Source organism: Corvus hawaiiensis, chromosome 4 (genome assembly GCF_020740725.1).
Source record: "Corvus hawaiiensis isolate bCorHaw1 chromosome 4, bCorHaw1.pri.cur, whole genome shotgun sequence".
NCBI lineage: Eukaryota > Metazoa > Chordata > Aves > Passeriformes > Corvidae > Corvus > Corvus hawaiiensis.
In genome coordinates, this window is record NC_063216.1 from 53,522,458 (window position 1) to 53,540,674 (window position 18,217).

Here is an 18,217-nt window from a genome sequence, read left to right on the forward strand (position 1 = left end):
GGTACTATATTTTTCATTTTATTGTGCCTCAGGCACTATAGTTAAGTTTCTGAATGGACCCAAAGCTGCCTTATCTTTTTGAAACAAAAGCTTTCATTACCTGACAAGTAGAAAACAAAGTCTTCCACCCTCACAAATAGACTCTGCCAGCCATTCTTGGTATAATTAATGAATTAACATATTGGTAGATCCAAGTAAATACAAAAGAAAAAGAACTATCATGCTGGATATATTTTATGTCATTTATTCAGGGTGCTAAATGAGAAACTTTCAGGCTTCAGCATCCTTCCAGGTCCCAGGACCATTAATGCATTTTGTTCAAAGTACTGTGGTTCTAATGCCTGCAGAAAGAGTGTTGTGCTGCCTTACAGTGTCAATGCCTGAACCTTGTTTGTGGGCAGGCACATAGACACTAAAAGAGACCCTTCTCCCTGTTAACTAGCTCTTACTGTGCTGCAGTCCCTCAGACTTGCAGTGAAAGTGCCTAGCTGAGAAGAAAAAGCAAAGGGCATCACAGAGTCACTGCATGGGGTTTCCCATCCTTGCTCATCTTAATTTTTCTCTAAGATTTTTAGCTTTTCTATTTCCAAGAGGTTGCATAAAAATTTAGCCTTCAGTTGTTAGTTATCCCAGGATGGTACTTCCATATCCTTTCTTATTGTAGCTCTCCCAGTTCAATAATATAAATCATAGAGGAACCTGAATTTTGTTATCCCACAGTCCTGCGGGACCATAACCTTATTATTACCCTGAGATTCAGCTATTTGTGAACAAGAATTCACGGTCCCACTCCGATACAATCCATATGCATAACCTTGGCTCAGACTTCTGAGGGAATCCTGGAGGCCACCTCCAGCCATGTGGATGACAAGGTGATCAGGCATAGTCTGCATGGATTCTCTAAAGGTAAATCATGCTTGACCAACCTGATCACCTACTATGATGAAACAACTACCTGGATAGATGAGGGAAAAGCAGTGGATGTTGTCTATCTCGACTTCAGTAATGCTTTCAACACTTACCTCTCACAATATCCTCATAGGCAAAGCCAGGAAGTCTGGACTGAGTGAGCTGACAGTGAGGTGGACTGAGAACTGGCTGAGCAGCAAATCCCAGAAGGTCCTCATCAGTGGCGCAGGTCTAAGTGGATGCCTGTCACTAACAGAGTACCCCAAGGTTCAATACTGGGTACAGTCTTGTTTATCTTTTTCATCAATGACTTGGATGAAGGAGCAGATGCTGTTTCAGCAAGCTCACTGACAACACATAGCTGGGAGGAGTGGCTGATACCCCAGAGTGCTGTGAGCCCTTCAGAAGGACCTGGACAGGTTGGAGAAATGAGCAGAGAACAACCATCTGAAATTCAACAAAGGCAAATGTAGAGTCCTGTACCTGGGGAAGAATAATCCCCTGTGCCAGCACAGGCTGGGGGCTGACCTGCTGGAAAGCAGCTCTGTGGAGAAGGACCTCGGGGTCCTGTGGACAACAAGCTGTCCCTGAGCCAGCAGTGTGTCCTGGGGGCCAGGAAGGCCAGGAGTGTCCTGGGGAGCATTAGGAAGAACATTGGCAGCAGGTCAAGGGAGAGGATCCTGCCCTCTACTCAGCCCTAGTGAAGCCACATCTGGAGTGCTGTGTCCACTTCTGGGCTCCTGGGTCAGCTCCAGTGGAGGGCAACAGAGATGAGTAAGGGGCTGGAGCATCTCTCTTACAAGGAAAGGCTGAGGGAGCTGGGGCTGTTCAGGTGACAACTGAGAGGGGACAACTGAGAGGGGACCTCATCCATGTCTATCAGTATCTGAAGGGGAGGTGTCAAAAGGTTGGAGCCAGGCACTGCTTGTTGGTGCCAGGCAATGGGACAAGAGGCAATGGGCAGAAATTGATGCACAGGAAGTTCCACCTGAATATCAGGAAGAACTTCTTTACTGTGCAGGTGACTGAGCACTGGAACAGATTGAACAGAGAGGCTGTGGAGTCTCCCTTGCTGTAGATATTCAAGAACCATCCAGACACAACCATGTGCCATTGCTCTGGGGTGATACTGCTTGAGCCTGTCTTTCCTTCCAGCTTTATTCATCCTGTGAGTCTGTGATTCTGTGACTGCAATTCTGTGATTATGATTGTGAAGTGAGAAAGTGGTGTAAGAAAAGCCATGGAGTGATGCCATGCACAATAAAAAAAGGCAGAAAGGTGTGAGATTGTTGAGACTGGGCTCATTGGCAGGTCAAGGGTTCAGGAGGAGAAACCCCAGCTCCGATAGATGTTTTCTGTTGAAAAAAACTCGTAGATTTGAAAGACGGCAAGTCAGTAGCATGGACGATCTGCTCTTGGGACCAGTGGAAGTCAGATCTTCCCCAACTAACTGATGCCTACGGGTTCAGCAAAGTTATTTCATTGGGGTGATAAGCTCATTAATTTTAGACATTTTTTGTGTTATTAGCAAATATATAGCTGGTTTTTGCTTGACCTGATGTCTAACTTGCTTGCAAAATCTTTTGTACATGAAAAAAGCCACTTAAATGAAGTGATGTAAAGTGATTTGATTATCACACCTATATCCTACCTGGGAAGGTGAACGAGGCTCTCTAACTTCCCTTCTGTCTAGCTTTGACAATAACTGAATGAATATGTTGCCATTGTATGAAGTGGAGCAGTATTAAGTGGAAAGACTTGAGCTTGTAGCTCTAATTTGATTCAGGAAAGAAATTTGAAATCCACTCCCAGGGAAGTGTACAAGCTGGATCAACTCTCAAAGAAATCTGTCTTGCTGTCTCTTGTGGACATATTTGCAAGAAAAGAGTCAGCTTCACAGGCCACCAGCTGGAGGAAGATGTGGAGAGAGGCAGTCAGACATTGCAGCCAAACATCTCATTCCTTAAGCATAAGTAGTGCTTATTCATATGGCTTTGAGGATCTTTTTTTACATCCTTGGTACCTGCACTCCAAAGTACCTTTGAGGTTTTTTTTCTCTCATCTGATAATTGCTTATGTGTATGACTTGCCTTAAGCATATGAGGAATATTTGTAGATTTTAAGTTACCTACATGATCAGAATCTTTACGAAACGACAACTGCTCTATAATGTAGTTATCATTAAATTAAAAGTATAATTTAAGCCAACCAGTACAGGATCCTGCAAACTTACGTGAGTTTAAATGTTTACTTCATAGCAAACCTTTCCTTTAAAAACATTTAGTTTGCATACCTTAACCAAAATACTGTTAAACACAAGGTTTCTTTTCTTTCCTTGTATTAAGGCACATTTACTGGTCTGATTCACTGTACTTCTTGTTTCAACAATGAACTGGATTTGACAGCCAACTTGCATTAAATCTCTAAAAATAGGATTGTATGATGAACATGCTGTCAGACTCTTATCTGTAGTAACATTAGTGGGCACCACTTTAACCAGGAAAATTACTTTCAGCTTATTTACTGAATATGAGATCAGGTGACCATTTTTAATTCCGGTTAAAATATGCAGCCATGCATGGGTATGAGGCTCAAATGGCCTTTTAATAAGTTTATTATTTGGTTATCTATCTGAGCAGACTTAAGAATTGATCTCAAACATAAAATTTGTATTATTTTTTTAATGTTGAAGAAGCTACTTGGAAGGACTTTTTTATTAGAGTTAACTGTTGGGTTTATCTGGAGCGCTTCTCAAGTTTACATTATTGGATTTTAACTCATATAGCTAGATTTCATCTAAATTGTAACCTTTATCACTGTTACACTGTTATCACTGTTACATTGACTTCTACAAGCCTTCAAGGCATAATTGACCTTTATACATGAAGGAGGCATTTCTTTTCTCTGTATTAAAAAGGCAATCCATATGTGTTATTAAATCATAATGACATTGAATGACCTTACATTCACAAAAGAAGAAAACACATCATCAAGATGGAACTACAGAACTATCTCTACCTTTTTCTTACTGTTTGTTCCATAGAGCTGTTACATGTATGTTGTCATTGTATGCTTTTGTATGCAACATGGATCAAATCCTAATCTGGCATTTGGAGGAAAACAGCAGAGATGTTATGTTGTCTTATGTCTTCATATATTTTCATAGGACCCTAACAAAAATTTAGAGAAAGAAATTCTGATTTTTCAGTCTTTATTTGATTAAAAATAAATTGTTTCGTTGGGTTTTCTTTTCCCATTTCAAAACTGCAGGTATATTAACAAACTGGAATCCAATTCAATTTGCATTAAAAGTTCTTCTAATATTTCTTTTAAAACCATACATTCATTATAAATTACCAAAGTAAACCATATTCTTTTAACTGTCTTTATTTTGTGTACCACTTAATATTTTTGTATGTTTTTTTAACTTCTGGTCAGTAACCAAGTTCGCTTAAGAAACACTATTTTGGTTACATGATAATTGGAAAACAGCTGCTAATAGTTTGCATGTATATATTTTTTTTTTCTTGTGAAAGCTTATGATGGTAATCATTAACTATGCGATAAGTGATCCTATGAGAAAATGATGTTTTATATTTTTCCTCTACTTTCCCCTCCCCCTCTTCTTCTTATGTGTCTGGATTGCGCTTTAGCTCCTTTCAACACTTCCAATTTTGTAAAAAAAGGTATTCTTTTCTGCAAATTTTTCTTTCAACTGATCTTTGTGAGAACTTAGGTGAGCCCCCAAAGCACATACAATTGCTTTTCAGATATCAAGAGTGCATCAAGATCACTTTCTAACCTCAGTGTCTTGGCCAAGGCTTGGATGAATGCCAAGAAGGAGTATCACGTATGTACCCTTTTCTGATACTTTTGCTCAAGCTACTGGTCTCTTTCAGAGACAGGAAATTGAGCAAAAAAGTCCTTGGACTGGAAGTTTTCCAGAGATTTATCACTTGGCTGAATTTGCGTAAGTTTTCACAGGTTTGATAAAATTTCATGTCACAGTTATGAATTAACTCTTCTGACTGATGTCAGCTGCCACCTTGGAAGCATGAGGTCAGCAGAAGCTTCCAGTAAGATTGCCAGGCTTCACGTAGGTAAAGCTGTATATTGCATCTGCTCTCACTATTAGAAATGACTGCATCTTTTCCCAGAAAAACTAATTGGACACAGGCATCACCCAGCATGAAAAATTTCTGAAGATGAGATCTCTGTGCCTTTTCCTTGTCTGTTGTGGAAAGTGAGCACAACAGTGCTAGTAGGAACAAGGGATGCCACTGACTCAAGATGCTCACTGTTTAGTTACACTTGTCAATACCAGATCTGGTCTCCCTTGATGTTATCTTCATCACAGATGACAGCATAAGCAACACAAAATCTTTCTTATATGAAATCTGAATTTATGTGGCCATGTCAGTTAAATTTTCTGAAACCATAGGGTCAGGTTGCCCCATGTAGGCTGCATCAGTTCATCATCCACAGCTCCTGGCTGGATGAATTCAGAGGAGGTGCTGTATATCTTTGCATTTCCCTAACCAAACAGAGTAGCCTAGGACCAAGTGCTGGACCATTTGGACAAAATACCATATCAGCTATTCCTTGCCTCCTAGAAAGAAAAGACAGCAGTTTTATGGAGCCATTTCCTGAGGCTCAAGCGACTCCAGTTTGGCCCATCTGGACTTGGGGATATATATGATATATATGATATATATTTTTATATCAAGAGGCTTGTAAAATGAAAAACGCATAGTCAGTCAAATGCACAAGGCCTTTATTTCATGAAAAACATGTATGACCCATCAAGAATGTTCACCATCAATTCTCTTTTGTATTCAAAACTAACCTGAGTTTCTATTAAATGTATTTCATTAGCAACATCTGACTCTTATGTCAGCTACTCAATTAAGAAAGGCCTTTTTCCCCCTCTCAGGTTAATTGTGTTTTCCATTGCATTTAAAATATCAAGTCTTTTATTATAATAAGGTTTTGTTAATGTTCTGAAATTCAGATCAGTTAGTTCAGGTCAAAAAGATAAATAAAGCATACCAGCTTGCTTCTATTTTCAAGCGAAGTAGATATCAAAATGAATATCACTAATCGTCAGTAGCCTGGTGTCTAGAAATAATTTCAGTTTCAAAATTCAGAATTTCCTCAATGGGTTAATAGACAATGCACAGGATTCACGTGACACAAGTACAAGAGAGAAAGAGAGGGAGCACAGAAACTCATTTCCCAGTCACATATTAAATCCGTTTCTAATGGCTTAATTTTTCAGGTGATAACTGGGAACCTTTGAACTTCTCATCATATGCACAAGATAAACAGTCAGTGCTAGAATATCCTGTATGATTTGGTTTGGTTTGGGGTTAAATTTTGATGGGTTTTGTTCAAATGTAGAACACAAAATTTCTGCAATCATTTAAAATGTTGCTAGTTTCTCACTGAATAGTTAGAAGTATTGAATCAAGGCTAGAATAACTACCTCATCAGCTATAAGCTAATTTACGCATGCTACCACATTTTGCATACTACACATCTATATAAAATATATAGAGATAAATTTAGACATAGACATACAAATATTTGCATATCATTGGTGTAAATTCAATTTTCTGTCAAAATCAAGCTAGGCACAGATGACTCTGGGTCACCATCATTAGAGAAAATAATTAGAAGATGCTAGCTTAAAGCATTAAAAAATCAAAGGGGAAGTTGCCAATAAACTAAGATTCGTTTTGAAGTCATGACAGTTAAAGTTGCTAAGCTTTTCTCTGAACTCTTGAGAACCAAAAGTTTATGTTTTTCTAATGGAACTAGAGACTCTCAGGTAATGTGGTAGCTCTGGAAGCACAAGGTTTGGGAAAGTGCTGAACATCTCAATATCAACAAAAAATCATGTAGAGCTGAATACTGCCATCTATCTATCCATCTTTCTTTTTCTGGCTCTGCAGTGTCTGTGTGCTGGAGGTACTTTAAGCAGGCAATACAACTGTTCATTGACTTTGCTCAAAGATGATACTCTGCAGTCCAAACCACTGAGTGGTAAAGTGGCTTCAGCTTCAAAACCGAACTGCTGTTCCAACTTAATATATTAATCCAGTTGTATCCTATGTTGTAGTGACTATTTGCTCTAGTCTTGTATTGCTATTACCATAATGTACAAAACCACACGACTAACAGAATGGTGTCATTATATAAATATATATATAAATATTCTATAAATGCTGCTAGCTAACAAAGCCACATATGAAACAGTTCTGGAAACTTTATTTTGCTCTATATTCTGGTTTTTGAACATCATACACAACTGTTAAAATATATGAATAGTTATATTTTATTTATATATTAAGATTGGACAGGAATTAGTGATGTCCAGTGATTTAAGATTCAAAACCACCTAGTCATTCATGGGTGAGGAGTTAGTAGATACCACTTATCTGGTTTTTGCCAAAACAGACCTTATCTCATAGAATTTTCTTGCAGACAGTAATTTCTTTGCCAATATCCTTATATTTCTCCACACACACACTTACCTTACCAGTATCTAGATATTACACTGACAGGTTTATTGGCTATGCCCAGGACATTGTAGTGGTAGAGCAGATGAAAGCAGAGCAAAAGAATTTCTAGATAAATGTAATTAGAAATTAAGAAAACAAATATAATTGAAAGGGAAAACTGATCTTTAAATTACAAAACAGTGTGAAACCCCCTCCTTGGTGCAGTTTGTGCTGAAGAAGCACAGCCTGTGCCTTGCAGTTGTGTGAGATAAGAAGAACACAGTGCAGCAGCCCTGCTTCCACATCCAATTGCTCCTCCTGGGGAAGAGGGCAGAACATGAGGTCTTCAGAAGAGCACCAGGGAGCATAAATATTTTAACCTAACTGAATCCTCAAGAGGTATGTGGGTATTTTAAGACCCCAAAAGTGCAGCTGTCACCGACTGTGTATGAAACATGCACAGGTCCTGAGAATGAGACCAGTTCTAGTTGTTGGTATTTTTATAGGTTTTCAACCCAGAATAAGCGGATAAATCCAAATTTTTGTGTTCTCAGAGGGAGAGGAAAACCTGTAGCAGTTCTCTTAGCAAAGAGTGAGAAAAGAAAAAAGGAGGTGTGAATGGGTAAGGTACAGCAGCAGAGAGGGCTCCCTGGGAAAGCCAAAGTGCTTCACTGCTTAGACAGAAGAGAAACAGAGTGTTATTTCTTGCTGCTCATCACTGTGTGACTTTGCCTTGTTCTTGTATTGAACTGCAAATTGACTCATCTGAGCTGTATGTCAGCACAAGAAACACAGTGGAATTCACTCACCTGACTATCCGGAGACAGGATCAGTCTGGGATATTTCTAGCTGATCCAATATTACACTGCAGCATGATTACAGCATGCCAGTAGTATCCCAGTGGTGGTTTTTTTCATGCAGCCACCCTAGAACTAGCTACAGACAGGAATGACTTCCTAGAGCTGAGATGCTGAGAAAGGAGCTGCCATTTCTCCATCTGTCTGCCCCTACCATGTTACTTGAATTCCATCTCCGAAGCTCAGGCTGCCATGAAGTAGCACCATGCCATGGTTACGCTGCTGTAAATGTCATTGCACTGGTTCCTGGCAAGATTCATTAAAGACAAACATGTATAGAGATAAGTACTTAACTTTTCCTTGTGCCTTGGAAAAAGTTTCCTCAGGTATTTAAACTTTTGATCCTATTTGTGCTTGCTTACCTTCACAAGGATCTTAAATCTTTTTATATAAAGAGATAAGGATGATGAAGTAAATTTGCAGGAAGTAATGAGCTATCTGCAGACATTGTGGAATTCCTGTTGGATGCAGGCTAGTCACTGAGTTGTTCAAAACCTGATTTCCTGAGGAGAGATATTTGCCTTTGTAAACCTCTTCAGGATGTGAACTGAGCTGATTTAGCTTTGTGAAACCTTCCTTCTCTCAGTTCTTAATCACATATGAAAATTGGCCAAACTTACTTTCCTCATAGCTAAGCCAGATTCAAACAGGGGTTCACAAAGGCTTCTGAAACAAAGTTAACCTGTTAATATTCATCACCAAAACCTTGTCAAGTACATGGAATATTGTTTAGACTATAGATTCATGAATAAAGAAACAGGTTTTGTTGTGAATTTGGGCAGTACTGAGCATAGCAGGATATTACTCAGTAACAGAGAAGCACAGTCAACAGTGCAACATGTACAACATGAATTTAAGATATAGTACTGAGGTCAGTAAAATTATAGTAAATTATGTTATAGGAGATTGAAATATTTCTCCCTAATATAGCTGTACTCTTCATGAAGATGAAATTGAAACAAGCCATTCAGATATGAAGCTCTTAATCTCTTCTCTAATACACTGAAGTGTTCTGAAAAACACAAGTTGCTGAACGGATATGAAAGGAACCTCGCATCTTGTTTTGTAAATGCTCAAATCTTAACTAAAAGAAGGAGCAGCTGCACTACAAGTTTGCCCATTAGTTTAAATTTAACTGGAAGATTTGATCCTCTAACTCTGGGTGCAATGCTAACAATCATAGAATCATAAAACCCTAGAATGGTCTGAAGGAACCTTAAAGATCATCTTAACTTTCTGCCATAGACAGGAATGCCATCCACTAGATCAAGTTGCCCAGGGCCGCATCAAGTGGCCTTGAAAACTTCCAGGCATGGGCCATTCACAACTTCCCTGCTCCAGTGCCTCACCCTCTCTCAGTGAATAATTTCTTCCTAGCTTCTAATCTAAATCTATTCTCTTGTAGTTTAAAACCATTCATGCTTGTCCTTTCACTATCTATCTGCCTATGTGAAACAAGGGATAGTGGTGGACTTTCTGCAAATGAGGTTTTCCCTAGAAGCTTTCCAGCTTACCTCAGAAGAACACAGACAGGTTGTATCACTGACCTCATTCCCTGTGTTACGGACTGGGAGAGAGCTTTCATTAGGTTACAGCTGAATAAAATACTAGCATACTCTGCATGTGTATCTGTCTAGGTATATGATGCTGTTGTGGTTTAACCTCAGACAGCACCCACATGCAGCTGCTCACCCAGTCTCTTTGCAGAGGGTTGGGGGAGAAAATCAGAAGAGTAGAAGTGAGAAAACCCATGTGTCAAGAGAGATATTTTAACAGGCAAAGCAAAAGCTGGATATGCAAGCAAAGCAAAACAAGGAATCCATTCACCACTTGCCATGGGCAGGCAGGTGTTCAGCCATTCTCAGCTCCATCATGGGTAACAGTGACTAGGAAAGACAAATATCATCACTCTGAACATCCCTCCCTTCCTCCTCCTTCCCCCAGATCTATATGCTGAGCATGACACCACACGGTCTGGGATATTCCTGTGGTCAGCTGGAGTCAGCTGTCCTGGATGTGTCTCCTCACAACTCCTTGTGCACCCCCAGCCTCCTCACTGGTGGGGTGAGGTGAGAGGCAGAAAAGGCTTTCTGTGTAAACTCTGCTCAGCAATAGCTAAAGCATCTCTGTGTTATGAGCACTGTTTCCAGCACCTATCCAAAACTTTGCCCTGTATGAGATACTGTGAAGAAAATTAAGTCTATCACAGCCAAAATCAGCACAGATGCTCATTTATGACATTAATCTAGGAAAAGTTAAGAATTCTCTTGTGGAAGCGAATGAGGTAATCGATCAGATATTGGTTGTATCTTAAATTATTATTCACCGTCAACCCTTTGTAAGCTTTATAAGTAGGATTTGCACAGTAGACTGCAAAGGAATAATTGCTTTCATGAAAATTGCTTATGAATGCTATATAGGATGAATATGCATGTATCTAGGAAGGGGTTACAATTTTCCAAAAGAATCATACTAATGGGTATAACACCTCATAATTAGATACTATACATGCTGGTAAGGTTTGGTCTAAAACGTCAATGTTTGTCAAATACACCAAAAGGAAAGACTTTAATATGTTCTGAATAACAAACTTAGCTAGTGCAAGTGTGATAATTTCCCAGTCAGTTATTCAGTAGGAGTACCTCAGAGTAAGCTCTTGAAAAACTGATTTGTGAATAAATCATTTGAAACCTGCTAGAAATGGTAGTGGAAGAATTTACATAGTAAATCCTTCTTCCATTTTTTGGTCATGACAATATGTCTGAATCCACTTCTTCCCAGAGTGAGAAGTAAAATCTCCAGTTGTGTGGGTTTTAAAAGGGGCCGTGGATATTTCCAGCATTCTTGGTGCAGAGTTAATTTGGTAGGCTGTATTTCAGCATGAATACCTAAACAGGCTAGTCTTCTGCAGAGGCATAGCTTAGCAGCTTTACACCTGCATCTGCTAAACATTAGTTTCTCATTTTCCTTTGATTAGTATCATACACTCAGTGAGCACAGCATGAAAATAATAATAATAAAAAAAAAAATAAAAAATAAAAAAAAAAAAAAAAGAAAAAATTGCTAAAAATACATTTGAAGTTACATGTTTCAATGTAAAGCTAATACTGAAACAGTAAATAAGACACATCAGCCTTGACAGGTCTTTTGCAACTGTATTTCTCATGCATTGTTTTGGAGAAAGAATTTTACAATTCCAATATTTTGGCACAGATAATAATGAAATTATGACTTGATTGAAACATATGGCAGTAAGGAAAAGAATAATTAATAATGTCTTGAACGACTAGTGCTTGAATAAATCTTACATACATATTTGCTACTTGGAACTATTGTAGTTTGTTTGCATTGTACAGATACCTGTAGCATGTCTGCCTAGGAAAAATTTAATTGAAATTCGGACAGAAAGTCTTTATTAAAGTTCTTCATGTAGGTAGGTTAGTGGTAGGTAGGTTAATAATGGGACAAATATGCTCAGTTCAGGCAAGATTTTTTTGTTTTGTGGAAGGGCAGTAGACACGAGTAAGGAAACTGAGGCAATCATCCTATCTTGCTGTGCTGTGACTGCCATAGGCACAAGGACTGCTCTCTGCCACAGGCTGGATCCAAGGAAGGAAGGGCAGGGACAGGGGATCTGCTGCATGGGAAAGGATTTCTTTCTAGAGACAGTGGAATTATCTTTAATAAAGTGCTTTACTATTGAAAATTGACCTTTTTTTCTCCAGAATTATTTCTGTTTGTATGAAAATCTGTGCCATCACTTCTTGTTTACTACTTGTTTGACCAAGAAAAGAAATCCCTTTACCTTTCAAGCATTAAACAGCCTAGGGAAAATATCCAAACCAAATAGCCATTTCAGGTTGGGTTTTTCTCTTTCCATGTAAATGTAGTCCCAGATAAAAGCACTTCTAAATACTTCAAGGGAATGTAATTGTCATTATGCCTCTAACCCACTAGAATGACACTGTGTGAGAGAGACCATGCAAAAAGTTTGTGGGTTGCAGGAGAAGGGAAGGGAAGAGCTAACTTAAATTGTCAATGGCAGCCAGTGTAGCTGTTCCCATTCTGCATGGCCACATATACCAGTAGCATGTCTGCGCTATTTCCATTGATAACGTATTGTACCTGGGGGGAAGAAAAATGCCCCCAGGTATTTTGGTCAAAGAAAGGTTCTTCTAGACATTGTGTTTCTGAAGGCTGTACATTAAGGCTGCAGTTTTCCCTTAGAAGTAGTTTAACATCAAAGAACTTAATTTGTGGGCAAAGAGAAAACCAAGGTTTTGATGCAATGCTCATTAAAGCCAGCAGGAGTTTCAATAATGTTTTGAGTAGGAAAAGGTTCAGGTTGTACGTCTACCTTCCCAACCACTTCTTCATTTCAAAAATCTGTTCCTTTTTTTATTCAGCTAGGTGTCTGTGAAGACTGTATTTGAATGCTGTCTTTCTTGTAAAGCCTAAAAGAACTCACCCAGCTATCAGTGAAGGGCTTTTCAAATCACGAAACTTGTGGGAAACAAAGAAAAACTAACTAATTTTAAAATAGCTTAATGCCCTGAAACATGCTAAAGGAAAGTAGTGAATGATTGTGAATGTTTTCTTGATCTAAAGGTATATTCTAAAAGTCACTTTAATGCAATGCTATCTTTTCTTCCTCCGTAACATACTGATCATACTTCAATTCCTCTAAAAGAATTTATTGTTCCATATGGCTGCTGTATTAGACAGCTTTGCACTTTTATTATTCCAGCTGCAGCATCCAACTTGGTGTGAGATGCAATGGTTTTGAGCCAAGACTGTCTTTTCTTATTTAGACATCAGCAGTACTGTGCTGTGCTGCTCCCATTGCTCTAAGGTTAAAGCCTGTTTTGTGAAGGTGGCTTTTCCATGCTCTTTTGTAATCGTTCTTTTCTTGGTTGTTATGGAGATAAAGCCTATGCAGTCCCTTTTCCACTTACTTTATCATGCTCCAGGTCCAATAGCACAGTAAACAACCCACTAGGCAACCTATTTATCTATGACAGCGCTGCAAGTTCAGACCTCTATTATTTAAAGTATGAGTTTTTTTCAGGTACGTTTCTCTGGCATCAATTCTTTTTTTTTTTTTTTTCCAAATTGCATTAGCCTGTGTGGGATTTTAGAAAATATCAGGAACACTGCTTTGATAAATAAGTAATTTCCCCAAAATAAGAGTGTCAGTTGTCAGCTGAGCTTGTGTTTCAGCTATTAAATACAACATGACCCAATGTGGTATTTTGCACAAAAAGCAGTTTATAACCCATCAGATCAATCGGATAATGTTCTCATGATTGTCAGTGAATTAAAATGTTTCAAATATTTTCTTTTTCTACTAGCTGCTTATTTACTTGAAATCCTGTTTGTGATTTAAAAAAAATAAATTAAAGGATGTTACCTTCCTTCTCTGTATTTTTCACTGAAAAATTAGATTTATTTTTCTGACCAACTAATTGCTCAAATTTGCTATATTCCATTCAAGAAAGAACTCTGAGGAGGGAATTATTTTTAAAGATGAGGTTTCTTTGTTTGTTTTTTTTAAATTCAGAACACATTAGCCTTGAAAAGTACATATGGAAGTGCCATGAGCATCTACAGGGATTCTGAATCCACCTGTGCTTCCTAGCTTGCAGAGAAACTCCTGTGTTAGAAATTACTTGATTCTTGGGTGCTGCCTCACAGGAGGTGCAGATGGGTGATGGTCTCTCCTGTGAACTGGGCTTTCTCACTGAATTTCACCTCCCAACACAGACTGCAGCATCCCACTGTGCCTCCCTTGCTGAAAGGCTCTTCCATCCTGGGAGAGGCAGCTGGACACTGCCCACCCTACACTGGAGAATGTTGTTATTAAATGAGTTTGGCAGATGTTTGTGATGAAACCTTAGCTATCTGCAGGAGAGAAATCAGTTCACAAACACTGCTTTGGAGGCAGGTTTCTACTGAGAACCTGGGATTTATAAATTCCCTATATTCTCAGTTGCACAGGTAAAACCTCTCCTGCACTGAAATGTCTGAACATTTAACTGCATTCATAAATTGCTGGAAAGTCTTTGTTCAAGAAAAAAAGAGCATATCTGTCAGATGTAAAATAAGATACATAGATCATCTTCATGGCTTTATTCTGCTCTTCAGGGACAACATTAAGCATAAAACATCAACCTTCCTCACTTCCTGAAATTCATTAAATATAAAAGAAATGATCCTAGGAAGTGCTTTGGGAAAGATCTCTGCTTGTAAAAACATAGCATTAGATCATCTCCTTATAACTCTTGGGGAAAAAGAACAACCTTTTTAGCTCTCTCTTTTGCTCCATTCCTGTAACTTCCATTATGTATTATTCTATTGTGAGATTTAATCCTGTTGATAAAATGACTCCTCTTACTACTTTGCTGACTTGGGTATATTGCATTACGCAGTAATTTTCTTTTAATCCTTATCAAGTAAAAGACATGCTAAGACAGTTTTGTTAAACCAGCTATCTATTATAGCTTTATTTTTCTTCCAGTCAATATCAGCAATGATGGTTTTAGAAAAATTTTCCATGACACCTCAACAATGAACATGCAATATGTTGTCTGCTGCTTATAGCATAATTTTTTTTTTCTCTAGAGGAATTTAATATAATTTTTAGATACTAGTCAGACTGTAAGGACAACTATCTTTATTTTTAGCATCAGTTTTTCAATCTCCATAATGTCAAGGGAGAGACTTGAGTATTGGTGTGAGCTTCAGTTGTGTAAATCAAGGCTGAATAGAGTGTATTAATGTTTAGGTTTTTATTACAGTCTTGTAGACTTGGTGCGGGGCATGAGTTGAATATTATATTAAAACTTCATGGGTGATCAAAGATGATGTAGTGAATCCAGTCCGGCTTTTTACTGCCACTTCATAAGATTGCATAATGGAGGAAGAGGCAGGGGCAAATATACAGACCCATCTACCTTCTTATACATGTATTTCTCTAGACAATTGAGTGGCATACATATGTGTATCTATAGATGTACTTATACATGTACTTTTTCCTATTCCTGAGACATAGTGGACATAGTGCTAATATAATTGCCAGTCCTGTATTTCTAGATATCAGTGCCTATTTATGCTCCTCTTATGCTATCCCAAAAAGCACAATTTGGCCTTAACTGGGTAGAAATACCTCGGAGAGAAGTGGCAGCTGGTGTTCCATTTGTATGCAACCCTTGATCCCTCTACAGAGAGTGGCACTGGCAGAGCTGATGCTGGAGCTGTAAGCATCAGTCTTAGTGATAACGACCAAACCCAGTCTGTTATGTCTGTCCTTTCCCATGAGCAGGGTCTGTGCCTCCACTGCATCCTCTAGGCAGTCAGCAATTCTTAATAAATATTAGCCTATAATAAGGCATTATCAGTCAGGGTTCATCGCTGACTGGCATTGAACCAGAGAAATAAATGCATGTTGAAGCTGATTGATAATGACTAATCTCAGCACCATCTGTCAGTGGTATATCTGTCCAAAACCTGTGGTTCTGCATCTTGTCTAGCACCACTTTGGATGGGGCCGAGCTGCCAACTTTGCTGCATCTTGGCTTAAGAAAAGAACCATTTAGGAATGAGCTGCTGTACTGCTAAAAGTTTCCTGCTGTTGTGAGGCAAGTGCATATAATATACAACCATTTCAGCAAATTCCAGCTTTGTTCTCTATCAACAGTCATGTGGAAATACTTCACTGAAATGAACTGCTGTATAATACATCAGCCTTTTCATATCTTCTAGTCTCCCTGACTGCACAGATTAATCTTGGAGGGAGAAACATATTTCCCATGCATTTAGTGTTTTTGGATTCTCATGGAGGGAGAATGCATGATAGAAATGTGTACTGTTTAGTCATCTCACTTGGAGGGGTGCATATTTCTCAGGGGTGATTAAGCAATGAATAAATTAGGTTATATCAAGTGAATACTAATAAACATTACCTCATCATCACATTTGCAGCACAAAGCTGTGTCTTACAGACGATATCTAAAAAATACTTCAGAATTATACAAAATGTTCTACTTTAATTCTTCAAGATACAAACCCAGGTTACCCTAACACAGCCTAGGAAAGAGAAAAATAACTATGCTTAAAATGCTTCTGACAGCTTTCTCACACACTAAAGTGTCACAAGCTTAAATCTGAATTGCAAAACCTACCAGAAGAAACAAATGTTGTATTGCCATCTCTTGTCAGAGCTGATTTTTTAAATCCTACTGATAGACTCATCTACCCAAGCTTTTATTCTGTGGAGGAAAAGCACCTTTTAGCCCTCCTGTTTATGGAACTCAACTATCTTAGTTTCCTACCCTTTTCCACAAGCCAGCAGTGTGGCTGTAGATCAGCTTATGTGACACTGGTGACCTGCAGACATGCAGAGCGCCAGGCTGTGGAGCTCCTCTGAGGACCCTGCCAGGCTGCAGGGTCATACCCCATTTCTGCTCCTGCTTGGTGACACCTGTGGTGTGGTCACAGTGACCCACTGAACAGCTGTATGCAGTGCAAAGTCAAAAAACAGAAGAAAGGTGCAGGGCTACCCTCCGCAAGCACCAAAAGACATCTTTGTCACTGAGGAAGAAGCATGGAGTCAGCTGCCTGATTCTCAAGTTTGATGTGAATTTGGTAGTTTTGGTACTTGGGAGCAAAAACCTACATGTGCACCATGAAAGCACCATGAGAAACAAAAGGAAACATCCCTGCATTGCTGATGTTTTCTACCTCCAGTTGCCACAAATGTCATTAACATACACCTACATTTAGCTTTAATGTGAGATTTAATTTAGCTAGTTCAGGCTGCCCAAAATGGAAAGTTTAATAGGACCCAGCTCTCAAAGAGATAGCTGGTACTTTTGAATAGATTTCAGTAATTCAAGGTAGTCACTTAAAAACCAAGCCACCTGAGAACATTTGTCTTTCCCTGAACATAAGTCTAGATTAATGAGGGAGAAAGAGTCCTTTTTCATAGCTTGGTTCTGGTAAGTGCAAATATTCCAGGACAGCACAACCACAAGAGACCTATATGCACGTTTATGGGTATTGTGAGATCTTCCATAATTTAACAAAGTTATCAGCAAGACTGCTGAAGAAAAGGTTATTTTTATGGAAAAAATATTTTTGCTGTTTCAGCGCTCTGTCACTTACCCATAAACTTTTTTTAAACAGGAAAATGTAGTACTGCAATTGATCCTCATACTGATAATTTAGGGCTGAAACACGAAACTAATAAGACATAATGAGGCTGACCTGGGTAAAAATATTTGAATAAACAAATGTGATGTTAAATGTTAAACTGTGTTCCATTAATTCTACGTTTCCACAGGACTAGCATGCAAACCCTTAAATGCTTCTGAACCATAAAAATCTTCACAGTGACCAAAAGTCAAAAAGAACTTTTTTTGTTTCATTTTAACTTCTATTCTCCTCAAGCGTTTTTTGCAACCAATCATTTTCTTTCCAAGAAAAAAAATATATGACCCTGGTTTTAGTTCAGTTTAAATGTAAACCAGTTCACTGCCATCCTTCCTCACAAACTTTAATTGGCTCAGTGTGAACTAGTTTTTTAGACTCCGGTTTAGGTGAATGAAGGTTGAAGTGTAATTTGTTATAGTTGTGTGTCTTAGACATCCATATGAGGCCAAAAAATACAGCACAGAAGCAACAGAAGGTCTGTGGGGGTATGTATGGCCAGGTTTTGATAGCAGGGTGGCTGCAAGGCTCTATGAGAAGCTTCCAGAAGCTTCCCCCATGTCCAACAGAGTCAATGCCAGCCAGCTCCATTACAGACCCACCAGTGGTCAAGGCTGAGCCCATCAGTAACAGCAGTAGTGCCTCCAGCATAAGGGGAAAAATGTGCTGTACAATAGCAGTGCCAGCCAGAGAGAGGAGTGAGAATATGTGAGAGGAACAACTGTGCAGGCACCCAGGTCA

General features: G+C 38.8%; 1 long non-coding RNA gene across 1 annotated transcript; it reads left to right on the plus strand.

Annotated features, from left to right (window-relative positions):
- The first annotated feature begins 1,579 nt into the window (after window positions 1–1,579).
- On the plus strand, window positions 1,580–14,995 carry LOC125324381. The gene is made up of 3 exons (XR_007202953.1): window positions 1,580–1,653; window positions 5,421–5,425; window positions 14,983–14,995. It is a non-coding gene; the product is annotated as an uncharacterized LOC125324381 (long non-coding RNA).
- Window positions 14,996–18,217: the final 3,222 nt, after the last annotated feature.